The 15,080-nt window shown below is 37.2% G+C and overlaps 1 non-coding gene across 1 annotated transcript; it reads right to left on the reverse strand.

The window, feature by feature from the left end:
• Nucleotides 1-2,354: 2,354 nt before the first annotated feature.
• On the reverse strand, nucleotides 2,355-2,461 carry LOC124886766. Its single transcript, XR_007044177.1, has one exon. It is a non-coding gene; the product is annotated as a small nucleolar RNA R71 (small nucleolar RNA).
• Between the last annotated feature and the right edge of the window lie 12,619 nt (nucleotides 2,462-15,080).

The raw sequence follows: 15,080 nt of genomic DNA on the forward strand, positions 1-15,080 counted from the left end.
ACCAATCTGACTGATCTTGGGTGTATTTATAAGTCCAAACATCACTATTTACCCATATTTAGACTTTATTTGAGAATAAAAAGTGTGCTAATTATATTGAAGTGTGAGTTAAATTGTGTTTCATGGCTAACTGATATGATTAGAAATACAGGATTAATTTCCCATGGATTTGGAAGAAAATCAAATGCACATGATGAAGATATAAAAGATCATGTGGACCAAATTCAAAAATATATGGAGATGCACAATAGTAAAGAGAAAAGAAAGGAGTTAAGGATTTTTTTTGTGGTTTCCGGATGTCGCTTTGCAAACCCGACTAGCTGTACCCACCGAGTCCTGCTGTTTCAAGCCGGTGAGGATTGATGAGATGAAAGAAAGAAATTGGAGAAAAATTCTAATTACTCAACGCAATCTTGATGCGATAAAGAATAAGTTTTAGTGCATCGATGCATTGTCAATACACCGCGTTGATGCATAAGTTTTGTACCTTAGAGAATTCTACGAGTGCAACTTCCAGTGCATCAATGCGATGTCATTGTATCACGTCGATGCTAAAAATATTGACACGAAGAAAAATTTTCAAGAGCAAATTCCAGTGACACGACGCGATGTCAACGCGTCACGTCATGTGGTGAATATTTTGACTTAGTTTAATTTTCAAAGATGACTTCCAGGAGGACAACACTATGTTGACGCGATACGTTGGCTGTATCAACGCGATTAGTGATGCGTCGCGTCATTGCTTTGAATCTAGTGAAATTTTCCCAAGTATAAAAGGAACTCGTGAGCACAATACCAAGGACTTTTTGGCAAGATAGCAACGACGGAAAAGCATAGAATTCTTCTTTTAGGGTTCTAATTATTTCTTTTGAACTTCTTTACTTCAAGACTAATTTTGGGTATGAAAAATTACTTATTTTTGATGTTTAATTCAAGCATGAGTGGCTAAATACCCTTGTTCTGGGGTTGAGGTCAAGAACATGATTACTCTTTGATATTCTTTATAGAAGTTTCTTTTTGGATTATCATCTGGGTTGTTCTTAATTTTTTGAGCTTACTATTTTAATGCTTGGCCGCCATTAGAATAAATTTATATTTCTATGTGAATTCGGGAGGAGAATCATAGATTAGAACGAGGAAATTAAGGAGCAAGGTTCTTATCTTTTTATAAAATAAGGGATTTGAATTAGCATCTAGGATAGGGATATACCTAGAAGCCTTGTTTTGTTCAATTGCAAGAAGATTGCTTAATGAATCTAGAAGAATTGTTGTATCTCTATGGGAGTTGTAGCTGCAATATTTAATAGATAAAAGATTTTAGGTCGGGATATCAAGATCGTTGCCTAAACCTTGCAAACCAACAACCCGATAACCAATTAGAATATTATAAGAATAAAGATTTATATAATTGTTTGAGAAGCCTCAACCCTGGAATTCTTATCATAACTGTTTACATCTGCTGCTTGCTTTGATATAGTTATAAAATTTTATTTCTTGTTTATTAATTTACATTTTTATTCTCAAATTCAAAATCATCTTGATACTATACAACGCCTCATACTCATTATCTCAAACTAAAAGTTGGTTAAATTTCTAGTTGTTTAGTCCTCGTGGGAATAATGTTTTATTGTCTAAATCACTATATTACTTGAACGATCACGTGCACTTGCATGTGCATCTGAGTTGGAACAAGTTTTTAGCGTCATTGCTGGGGACTACAATAATTAGTAAATTGCTAAATTTTTGGTTTTTTAATATTAAGTTTAGGTGTTAACAACTTGATCTTAGCGGTTGAATTTTTGCAGGTTTAGCTGAATCTAGGAATGGCGAGAGATAAAGAACTGGTAGAGCCATTTGCAGAACCAGAGCAAATCTTTCAACAATGGTGAAGAATGGATGAACAACAAAATAAACCAGTTGATCCAAATGCCAAGAATGTTCCACCTCCTGTCATTCCTGTTATTCAAGTTATTCCTGCTCAACAAGCTGCTAGACTTGTTCGTGAAGTGGCAATTCCACTCACGAACCATTAGACAAACAATATTTTAAAACCTAAACCGGGAGGTTGATTTGAATTAAAGCAGAATATGGTACAATTGCTGAATTCAGCGGGGCAATTTCATGGCCTTTCACATGAAAATCCACAGCAACATATACAGACCTTCTTGGAAATCAGTGATACATACATTCCTGAAGAGGTGAATTCTAAATATGTCAGATTGACACTCTTTCCTTTCTCCTTAATTGGGGAAGCAAAAAGGTAGTTACATGCTGAACCACCACTCTCCAACACTTTATAGAAAGATGTAGCTCGGAAGTTTCTTATTCGATTCTTTTCATTCGGGAAGACGACACTCTTGAGGAGTGAGATCTTGAGTTTTAGACAGAAAGATGGAGAGAATCTCTACCAAGCTTAGGAGATATTTAAGGGTATGATAAAAAATTATCCTCATCATTATCAATCCAATGATGTTCTTGTGCATACTTTAATAGAAGGATTGGAGCCAAACACAAAGATTCTCTTGGATTCAGCATTAGGTGGACAGGCTCTTGAGAAGACATATGAAGAATTGTACACACTGTTGAATCAGATTTCACAAGGAAACCCTGGCTGGCATGCAGACTCGAGGAGTACTTCTAAAAAATTCGCAGGGGTATTGGAGGTAGATCAGTTCACTACATTACAGGCACAGATCAAATCCATGCAAAATCATATGATTACTAAGATTAATAACATAAAGTTGGGTGTTACACAACCAACAACCATAGCAAATGCAGTCTAACAGGTGAATTCTTGGTGTGAGGTTTGCAAAAGTGGTGAGCACACAACTGATACTTGCACGGCCAATCCAAATTCTATCAACTATATGGGGAATGAAAATTGACAGGTACAACATAATTTTGGTAATACTTATAATCCCAACGGGAGGAATCATCTCAATTTTTCATGGGGTGGAAATCAGGCGCAGAATGTAAATCAGTACAAGGGGAAAATGCAACTAAATCCACATCCATCTCAGAATACTCAGGTGACTACTCAATCTAGCAATATGGAGGAATTGATGAAGCAGTTTATGGCTCAACAAGTGCAATTTGCAAATGACATTAAGACTCAACAAACACAGTTTGCGGCTGAGTTGAAGAGTCAGTAATTACTTATGAGAAATCTAGAGTTGTAGTTGGGTCAAATTGTAAGAGCACAGAATACAAGACCTCAAGGAGCATTATCTAGCGATACAGAGACAAATCCAAAGTAGGTAAATACGGTTACAACATGGAGTGGGATATAAACTAAGGAGAGAGTTCAGGAGCAAGTAAGTCCCACAATTATTAATGATAGTTCCAAAGACAAGGTAGAGAAAGAAATCAAGGAACAAATAGCAAGTGAAGAAATTCATATTGATAAAAAGACTCTCCTCTTACCCTTTCCTCAAAGGAAAAGGAAGCATCAAGAGGAGGCGAGTTATAAGAATTTCTTAGATTTTATGAAGCAGGTTCAAGTAAATCTTTCTCTTGTTGACATTTTGCAAAATGTGCCAAAATATGAAAAATATTTGAACGATATAGTTGTAAATAAGAACAGGTTGATCGAGTATGCTACAGTTTCACTTACTCAAGTGTGCACGTCCAAGATTCAAAATAAATTGCCCACAAAGCTTAAAGATCTGGGTAGTTTCACCTTATAGATTACCATTGGACAGATTATTTGTGCACGTGGATTGTGTGACTTGGGAGCTAGCATAAATCTTATGCTCATATCATGGTACAGGATGATGGTTCTTGGGAGTCCCAAACCTACTACTACTATTTTATAGTTGGCGGATAGATCACTTACTAGGCTTGATGGTATTATTGAGGATGTTTTGGTGCTGGTAGGATCATTAATCTTTCTGGTGGATTTTGTAATTCTTGACTTTGAGGCTGATCCTGTGGTTCCATTCATTTTGGGATGACCTTTCTTAGCAATAGGGCAATCATTAATTGATGTAGCTGCTGAAAAAATGACAATGCAAGTGCATGATAAAGTAGAAGTTATTGATGTGTTCAAGGCATTAAAACTGCCAGCTATATATGAGGAGTTATCATCCATATCGGTTATTGACCTTACTTCTGATTGGCAGTTGCTGTTGTCTAATGATCTATTAGAGTGAGCTTTGATAGGTCATGATCTTTATGGAGATATGGAAGTATTAGAATTGGTCCAGGTTATGAATTTGGCAGTGGTTGAGATGATGAAAGTACCTGTCGAACCATTAAATAGTCCAATTGGTCCATCGCCCAAGCCCTCAGTTGAAGAAGCTCCTAACTTGGATCTTAAGGTTCTTCCTCCTTATTTACAATATGTTTTTCTTGGTGATCAAGATACTTTCCTATTATTTTGTCTGCAGGATTAATAGATGTACAGGTAAAGAAAGCCATAACAGTTCTAAATAGGAGAAGAAAGGCGATTGGTTGGCAGATTTCCGGTATTATAGGAATCAATCCAGCATTTTGCATGCACAACATCTACATGGAAGAGGGTTACAAACCTAGAGTGCAGCAATAAAGAAGGTTGAATCCTGTGATGAAGGAGGTGGTAAAAAAAAGTGATCAAGTGGTTATATAGTGGTATTGTCTACCCAATTTCTAATAGCAAATGGGTGAGTCCAGTGCACTATGTACCAAAAAGGGAGGGATAACTCTGATAAATAATGATGATAATGAGTTGATCCCTATATGCATGGTGACCGATTGAAGGATCTATATTGATTATCGGATGTTGAATGAAGCAACTCGTAAAGATCACTATCCAATTTTTTTCATTGATCAAATACTTGATAGATTGGCAGGACAAGAGTATTATTATTTTCTAGATGGGTACTCTGGCTACAATCAGATAATCATAGCACCGGAAGACCACTTTCACATGTCCCTACGGTACGTACGTATTCAGACGCATGCCTTTTGGCCTATGCAATGCACTGCTATATTTCAAAGATGTATGATGGATATATTCTCTAACATGGTTGAAGACTTTATGGAGATATTCATGGGTGATTTCTCTGTGTACGGTAATTCTTTGAAAAGTTCTTACAGGATCTTGATAGAGTTTTAGCTCCATGTAAAGAGACAAACTTGGTTCTAAATTGGGAAAAGTGCCATTTTATGGTTAAGGAAGGAATTGTCCTAGGACATAAAGTGTCATGTAAAGGACTCGAAGTAGATAAATCAAAGGTTGAAGTGATTGAAAAGTTCCATATCCTGTCACAGTCAAAGGAGTGCGGAGCTTTTTGGGACATGCAGGTTTCTATAGGTGGTTTATTCAAGATTTTTCAAAAATTGCAAGGCCTATGTGCAAATTATTGGAGAAAGAGGCAAATTTCGAGTTTGGGTATGATTGCCAAGCAGCTTTTGAAAAACTAAAGAAGAAGTTGATTGAAGCACCTATTCTGATTGCACTAGATTGGGATTTACCATTTGAGTTGATGTGCGACGCTAGTGATTTTGTTGTGGGAGCTATTTTAGGTTAGATAAGAGATAATGTATTTTGCTTAATCTACTATTCTAGCATAGTGTTGAATAATGCTTAAGTTAATTACACGGTTATGAAGAAAGAGATGCTTGCAGTGGTGTATGCATTCGAGAAGTTTAGATCTTACTTAGTTGGCAGTAAGGTCATTGTTCACTAAGTTACTTGGACTCTCCAAAGATGTTGTCGCACCTGTGTCGGATCATTCAAAAATACACTATTTTTGGAGGATCCGACATGCACACATAGACGGTTTTGAAGAGTCCGAGCAACCTAGATTGCTCATACTGACCATGTTGCTATTAAGTATCTTGTGAATAAGAAGGATGCAAAACCTTAAATGATTAGGTAGATTTTGCTACTACAAGAATTTGATCTCGAGGTTCGAGATCAGAAGGAAGCTGAAAATCAAGTTGCTGACCACTTATCACGGCTGGAAATTCAAAACCATTTTGTTGATGACTCTCTTAGTATTAAGGAAGAGTTTCCTGATGAAAACTTATTGTCTTTAGATATAGTTGAGTTCCCATGGTATGCTGATATTGTAAATTTGATAGCTTGTGAGATGTACCCTCCTGATGCCACCACACAACAAAAGAAGAAATTGCTCCATGATTCACATGCCTATATTTGGGACAAACTGTATCTCTTTAAGAAGTGTTCAGATGGAGTCATTCGTAGGTGTATCCCAGAGGCTGAATTTTCAAAGATGCTTAAAGATTGCCACTCATCTCCTTATGATGGACACCATGGGGGTGAGAGGATGTAATACCCCAAGAATTTCAACTAATAGTGGAACCTTGTTTCAAGCCCATTAGAAATAAAGTTAGCAATTTGGTAGCTACATGATCTAGCTTGATGAGTATTAGGGCCTCAAAAGTGACCTAGCTATTAGACGAATCAAAATATTCCTTGCCGATTGAATTCTTGAGATGGATATTGGTATGGTCAAATTCAAATGAGCATATTTCTTGTTATACTATTGATTTCTAAGCTCATGACCCAACAAAATATAGATAATTGAATTATCTTTCAAACGATACCAATTTCACCAAAATCCATTATCGAAGCAAAGAGTTATGCCTATTTTACTCCAGCATATCAGCCTGGAAATTTTGTGACGACTTGTCACAAGCCTGACGGCATGTCACAAATGGCGTCACCATAAGCAGAAAGTCACAAAATCCAACATTTTGTGACAACATTTTGTGATGACTTGTCACAAGCCTGACGGCTTGTCACAAATGTCATCACCATAAGCAGAAAGTCATAAAATCTAACATTTTTGTGATGATATTTTGTGACGTCTTGTCACAAGTTTGATGGCTTGTCATAAAATGTCATCAACCTTAAGTCAAAAATCATAAAATCCACCCTTTTGTGACGTCTTATGACAAGTCTGACGACTTGTCACGAATCTCGTCAGCTATTTTTTTCAGCAATTTAATGACGTTTTTGCAAGGGTATTTTGGTCCTTTTCCTGCACTTCCCACGAGTTATAACCCTCATAGAACATATTTTCTTATATTTCTCTTTAGTTAAACATCTCAAAATTCTCTGTACACCTTCAACCACAGGTTAGGGTTTCAACATAAAAACCCAATTATCTAAAGATTCAACCGTGAGAATTCAATAATTCTTACATATTTGAATTCGCCATTAAGAGGGCTACGAGGGACACCTAATAGTTTGTGAATAACCTTAGGAAATTTTTGAAGTCATCCAAAAGCTCCATGTTTAAGGTATGTGGTTTTGAACAAGAACGCCCTTTTGTTCTTGTGCCCAAAAGTTACATATTTTCGTAAAGTATTTCATAAATTCATGGAGAATTCTTATCATGTTATTATATTGTGAGTTTTATTAAACTATGTCTTACCCAAGCTTTGAGTTGTAATATTATTATGCATATTGATGTTTTAAATTGTCAATTTATGGTTTAAGTTGCATAATTCAACATCTATATCATGTTTTGAGAATTTCAAGTCCTATTGTTGTGAATTGAACCTTATGGTAAAAGCATGAGTTTGAGAATGAGATATGAGAAATTTTTAAAGAATATTGAGAAGTGAGTTTTGATTGTAAGTTAAGATAGAAATCCGTATTCTTGAGTTTGAAGTAAAGGGGATGCATTTTGGCTCCCATTATATATATATATATATATATATATATATATACACATTCTTGAATTATTTTAAGGTGGATTTTCTAAAGTTCTGAGATAAGTAAGGGAGTAGTATTTAGCGCCGAGTTGGACTTGATTCCAAGGTCTCATGCCCCAGAACTATGTGCCTCCGTAGGTTCTTGATATACCCCAAGTGGGTTAAGATAGTTATCACTAAATTTAAGGTTTTATACAATGGCAAGGATAGAACAGCTCTCCCCAATCTGGGTAAGACGTTGTACTCCATGTAGCTCACATGGTTTATGTCAGTAAAAAGAAGCTCCCTAAGTTTCTAAAGTTCTCTAAGTCCTAAAGTCTTCCAAGTTTCAAAGAGTTTTAGTCTTAAAGTTACAAAGTTTTGAAAGTGTAAGTGTTTTTGAAAGCTATGGTCCTAATAATTTTAGGTGTCATGATAATTTGAGGTTTTAAGTAAAAGCATGATGATTTATGAGTCTTGTGGCATATATTTATTTCAAGCTATGTGAGTATGTTTTACACCATGCAGGTTTTCTATAAAAGCTTGTGATATTGAGTATTTTATTGCATACTGCTCCATATGCTCAGTACACTCCCAAAGCACTGGCCCACATATTTTGTCTGTGTGCCATATATTCTCGTAATGTAGGTTCTGGTGCTCAATCTCAGCCTCACTAATGATCCTTTCGAGCACTCCTATCTGCATATCAGCCGTGGTGAGTCCTCATGTTTTAGAGACCAGTTATTTTGAGACTTCATATTTTATTTAATATCTGTTTAATTTTGGTCAGTTGAGTTTGAGTCAATTGGGAACCTATCCCAATGACTCTCTAGTTTGGAGTAATAGAGGTTTGTTAGACTAGTCATTAGATTATCAGAACTTTAAGATTTTCTTTGAGTTGTAGTTTGTTCAAACTAAGTATTTCATTCATATTTCTCATTTTATGATGTCACACTGTTGAATTCATGCTTTTTATCTTTAAGTAAGCTAATATATGAAGTAGAAGGCTCAAAGGGTTAGCTTGGGTTACTTGTAGCCTTAAGCACCGTGTGATATTCCGGGAACCGATTGTGGGGTATTACAAACTTGATATTAGAGCCTAAGATTTAGAGAGTCCTCGAGAGTCTGACAAGCTATGCTAAGTAGATTCTTGATCATCGATGTGTAGCGCACCATATCTATGAGCAAGAGTCTACAAAATGTTTTAGGAACAAGTCATTTCTTTCTCTCAAGTCCATCGTGCTCAAGTTGTCTCTCTCAGCTATTAATTCGTGCTCTTTTATTTTAGAATATGCCTCTCTACCGAGCTCAAAGAAATAACAACGATCAGTAACCTCATCCCGCTGATCCTCTGAATGAAAATGTGTCCCACATCGAATTCAGGGTAGCCTTCCAGGCATTAGCCCAAGCTGCCATTGTCCAGGGCAATCAGGCCACAGCTCCTCAGCAGCAGGGAGGTGACTTAGCTGCTGCCAGAATTCATGACTTTATGCAAATGAGTCCGCCAGAGTTTTATGGGTCAAAGGCAGGGGAAGACCCACAATTATATCTTGAGGAGTTAAGGAAGATCACACAAGTAATATGTCTATCTAAAAAAGAGTGTGTGGAGTTAGCATCTTACAGTTTGAAGGACATTGCGTATGACTGGGTGGTTTTTTGAAGGAAGGGTAGAGGGGAGGATGACGCTCCCATTACCTGGCAGATATTCCAAGATGCATTCTTGGATAGGTTCTTTTCTCTGGAGTTAAGAGAGGCGAAGATTGAAGCATTTATGAACTTTAGACAGGGCTCCATGACTATTAAGGAGTACTGCTTAAAGTTCAATCAGCTAGCAAAATATGCACCTGACTTGATCTCCGACGCCCGAGCTGGTATGAGAAATTTTATGACAGGTGTGTCGGGCTTAGTACTGAAAAAATATCGCACTGCTATGTTGAACAAGGAGATGGATTTGTCTAGGATGATGATCTATGTGCAACTAATAAAAGAGGATAAGATAAGGGAAAGATATAGAGCAAGAAGGTCTGAATAGCACGAGTACGGTCAGGCTAGATCCAAGAAAGGGAACCGCCCTTAGTTCCAGAGTCATTTTTCTATGCCAGCACCCTCATCCTCTATTACCCCAGCACCTAGAGGTAGGCTAGAGTAGGGAAACAGGTCTTCTATGTCCAGGCCTCAGCAGAGTATGAGCAGCAAGCCCAACTTCCCTCCTTGTTCCAAGTGTGGTAGGACCCATCCGGGTAAGTGTTCGGCTAAATAGTGTGGTTGTTTTGGGTGTGTGAAGATAGGCCACAGGCTTAGAGAGTGCCCATATGCCAGGCTAGGAAGCAGAGATACCCAGCCCCAGACCCAGGCCACTAGTGCATCAATTTCCGTAGCCCGTTCAGCTCCTCCTCAGGGCGCTTCTTCTAGTATTGCTGGCGATCAGTGCTAAAATAAGTTCTATTCCCTACCTTCCTGTCATAAGCAGGAGGACTCTCCCGATGTTGTTACTGGTATGCTCCGTGTATTTCATTTTGATGTATATGCATTATTTAACCCCAGGTCAAGTTTTTCTTATGTGATCCCACTTACTGCTGTGAAGTTTAAGAAGTGTCCCAAAAGTATTTTTGAGCCTAATCTAGTTTTTACCCCACTAGGGAAGTCTGTTGTTGCTAAGCAAGTATACAAGAATTATCCTATTACAGTCCTTCATAGATCCATACTTGCTGATTTGATAGAGTTAGAGATGGTTGATTTTGATGTTATCTTGGGTATGGACTGACTTCACTCTTACTATGCATCTATAGATTATTATACTCGTGTCGTCAAATTTTACTTTCCCGATGAACTAATTTTTGAGTGGTCAGGTAGTTCAGTACCTCCCAAGAGTCATTTTATTTCTTATCTCAAAGCCAGGAAGCTTAATCTAAGCATTGTTTTTATCACTTGGTTAGAGTTAAGGACACTAAGTCTGAAATACCAAGTATCCATTCAGTCAACATTGTCAATGAGTTTCCTGATGTCTTTTTAAAAGATTTCCCAGGGGTACCTCCCGATAGAGAGATAGAATTTGGGATCGATCTTCTTTCCAACACTCAGCCTATTTCCATTCCTTCCTACCGTATGGCACCTGCGGAGCTTAAGGAGTTGAAAGAACAACTCAAAGATCTCTTAGACAAAGATTTTAAGTATCTCCTTGGGGCGCACCTGTCCTTTTAGTGCAAAAGAAAGATGGTTCTTTGCGTATGTGCATTGATTATCGTCAACTTAATAAGGTCACAGTCAAGAACAAGTTCCCTCTTTCGAGAATAGATGATTTGTTTGATCAGTTGCAAGGTTCGAGTTATTTCTCCTAGATAGACCTTAGATCCGACTATCACCAACTTAAAGTAAGGGGGCGTGATATCCCGAAGACAACCTTTCGAACCCGCTATAATTATTTTGAGTTTCTTGTCATGTATTTTGGGCTAACTAACACCCCAACAGCTTTCATGGACCTCATGAATCTATTATTTAAGCCATATCATGATATATTCATCATTGTGTTTATCAACAACATCCTTGTGTATTCCTAAAGTGAGGGTGATCACGCAAACCATCTTAGAATTGTCTTGCAAACTCTTAGAAATCATAAGTTTGACTAAGGTTCGTAGCATTTTTGGGTTATATTATTTCAGCTGAAGGTATTAAAATTGATCCCCAAAAGAAAGAGGCTATAAGAAATTGGCCTAGGCTTATCTCTCCATCTTATATTAGAAGTTTCTTGGGTCTAGCTGGCTATTACCGTTTTTTTCTTGAAGGGTTCTCTTCCATTGAGTTTCCCATGACTCGGTTGACCAAAGAGAAAGTTAAGTTCCTCTGGTTAGATTCCTGTGAGAAGAGTTTTCAAGAGTTGAAGACTTGACTCACTTCTTCCCCTGTGTTGACTTTGTCTGATGGTGTAGATGGTTTTTTGGTATACTATGATGCTTTGAGAGTTGTTTCAGGTTGTGTGTTGATGCATAGAGGTAAATTTATAGCCCATGCTTCTAAACAGTTGAAACCTCATAAGAAGAATTACCCAACCCATGACTTAGAGTTGGCTGTTGTAGTGTTTGCTCTAAAAATCTGGAGACATTATTTGTATGGTATGCATGTTGATGTTTTTACTGATCACAAAAGCCTGTTGTATGTGTTGACTCAGAAGGAGTTGAATCTTAGGCAGTGGAGGTGGTTAGAATTGTTAAAAGACTATGATATAAGCATTTTGTATCATCTGGGCAAGGCCAATATTGTGGTAGATGCCCTTAGTAGGATGTCTATGGGTAGTATTTCACATATGGAGGAAGGTAAGAAAGAATTGGCTTATGATGTGCATCATCTGGCCAGACTGGGTGTTAAGTTGCTTGATTCCACTGAGGGAAATATTTTGGTGCAGTGTAGTTCTAAATCCTCTTTGGTTTCGGAAGTGAAGGAGAAACAAGACTTAGATGCTAGCTTGGTCAGACTAAAGGAGTCAGTAAAGGACCAAAAGGTAGAGGTTTCTCTCAAGAGGGAGATGGGGTATTGAGATTGTAGGATAGATTATGTGTTCCTGATATTGGTGATCTAAGGCAGAGAATTATGGCTGAAGCGCATGGTGTGCGGTATTCTATTCATACTGGCACTACCAAGATGTACCGCGACTTGTGGGAAATCTATTGGTGGTGTGGCATAAAGAAGGATATAGCTGATTTTGTGGAGAAGTGTGCAACATGTCAATAGGTTAAGGTTAAGCACCAAAGACCTGGTAGTGTGATGCAAGAGTTTAGTATCCCAACTTAGAAGTGGGAAGAGATAAATATGGATTTTATGGCTGGCTTACCTCTTTCCCGATGCCATCATGATTCCTTCTGGGTTATTGTCAACAGGCTGACTAAGTCAGTGCACTTCTTGCCTGTACACACATCTTATATAGCTGAGGACTATTCTAGATTGTATATTTGGGAGTTAGTCAGGTTGTATGGAGTTCCCTTGTCTATCATTTCGGATAGGGGTACTCAATTCACTTCTCAGTTTTGGAGAGTGTTTCATAAGGGTCTTGTTACCCAAGTTCATATGAGTTTCGCTTTTTATCCGTAGATAAATGGTCAGGCTGAGAAGACTATCCAAACTTTGGAGGACATGTTGAGGGCGTGTGCCCTTAATTTCAAAGGTAGTTGGTATGAGCATTTGCCATTGATAGAGTTTTCTTACAACAATAGTTACCATGCTAGTATCAAGATGGAACCATTTGAGGCATTATATGGTAGGAGATATAGATCACCCATAGGTTGGTACCTGATGGAGTATTTGAGGTGATAGAGAAGGTGAAGTTGATTAAAGAAAGGTTAAAGACAGCTCAGAGTCATCAAAAGTTATATGCAGATGTGAGACGAAAAGACCTTGAGTTTGAAATTAATGATTTGGTATATCTGAAAATTTCGCCCATGAAAGGGGTGAAAAGATTTAGGAAGAAAAGGAAAATTAGTCCACGTACGTTACCCTTACAGAATTCTCAGCCGTGTTGGGAATGTAGCCTATGAAGTTGAGCTGCCTGCAAAGTTGCCAGTTGTTCATCCTATTTTCAATATTTCCATGCTTAGGAAGCATATTGGTGATTATATCGTTGTTGATTCTTCAGATATCTTAGATGTTCAGAATAACCTTTTTTTGATGAGGTTCCAGTTAAGATCCTAGATTACCAAGTCTGTAGACTAAGGAACAAAGAAGTTCCATTGGTCAAGGTTTTATGGCGGAACCAATCAGTTGAGGGTCCTACTTGGGAAGCAGAAGCATATATGCGATCCAAGTACCCACACCTCTTCTTCACAAGTTCAGAGCAAGCCGAAGGTATTACTTTTTCTTAATTCAGCCCCTATCTAACCAAAGATTCAGCTATATAGCTATTTTGTTGCAAATTTGTGCACTCTCAGAAATACTTGAAAGTTTAGAATGACATAGATTCAATTCAGAGAACTATTCCAACTGTGCATCATCAGTTTCTTAACATTCCTAGCTTAACTAGTGACATTCGAGGACGAATGTTTCCAAGGGGGAGATATTGTAATACCCCGAGAATTTTAACTATTAGTAGAACCCTATTTAAAGCTTGTTATAAATAAAGTTAGTGATTTGGTAGCTATATGATCTAGCATGATGAGTATTAGGGCCTCAAAAGTATCCTAGCTATTAGACGAATCAAAACATTCCTTGTCGATTGAATTCTTAAGATGGATATTAGTATGGTCAACTTCAAACGAGCATATCTCTCGTTATACTATTAATTTTTGAACTCATGACCCACCAAAATATATATAATTGAATTAGCATTCCAACGATACCAATTTTGGAAAAATTCGTTATCGGAGCAAAGAGTTATGCCCATTTTACTCTAGTGTATCAGCCTGTAAATTTCGTGATGACATTTTGTGACGACTTGTCACAAGCCTGATGGCTTGTCACAAATGTCGTCACCATAAGCAGAAAGTCACAAAATCTAACATTTTGTGATGACTTGTCACAAGCCTGACGGCTTGTCACAAATGTCGTCACCATAAGCAGAAAGTCACAAAATCCAACATTTTGTGACGACTTGTCACAAGTTGACGGCTTGTCACAAAATGTAGTCAACCTTAAGCCAAAAATCATAAAATCAACCCTTTTGTGATGACATTTCGTAATGACTTGTCACAAATGTCATCAGCTATATTTTTTCAGTAATGTAATGACATTTTTGCAAGGGTATTTAGGTCTTTTTCTTGCACTTCCCACGACTTATAACCCTTAGAGAACGTATTTTCTTCTATTTCTCTTTAGTTAAACATCTCAAAATTCTCTGCACACCTTCAATTATAAGGTTAGGGTTCCAACATAAAAACCCAATTATCTAGAGATTCAACTGTGAGAATTCAATAATTTTTACATATTTGAATTCCCCGTTAAGAGGGCTACGAGGGACACCCAATAGTTCATGAATAACCTTCCAAAATTTTTGAAGTCATCCAAAAGCTCCAAGTTTAAGTTATGTGGTTTTGAACAAGAACACCCTTTTGTTATTGTGCATAAAATTTACATATTTTTGTAAAGTATTTCGTAAATTCATGGATAATTCCTATCATGTTATTATATTGTGAGTTTTATGAAACTATGTCTTACCCAAGCTTTGAGTTGTAATATTATTATGCATATTAATGTTTTCAATTGTCAATTTATGGTTTAAGTTACATAATTCAACGTCTATATCATGTTTTAAGAATTTTAAGTCCTATTGTAGTGAATTGAACCTTATGGTTAAAGGATGAGTTTGAGAATGAGATGTTAGCGATTTTTAAAGAATATCAAGAAGTGAGTTTTGATTGTAAGTTAAGATAGAAATCCACATTCTTGAGTTTGAAGTAAAGGGGATGCATTTTGGCTCCCATTATATATATATATATATATATATATATATA

The sequence above is a fragment of the Capsicum annuum genome, chromosome 8, assembly GCF_002878395.1.
Source record: "Capsicum annuum cultivar UCD-10X-F1 chromosome 8, UCD10Xv1.1, whole genome shotgun sequence".
NCBI lineage: Eukaryota > Viridiplantae > Streptophyta > Magnoliopsida > Solanales > Solanaceae > Capsicum > Capsicum annuum.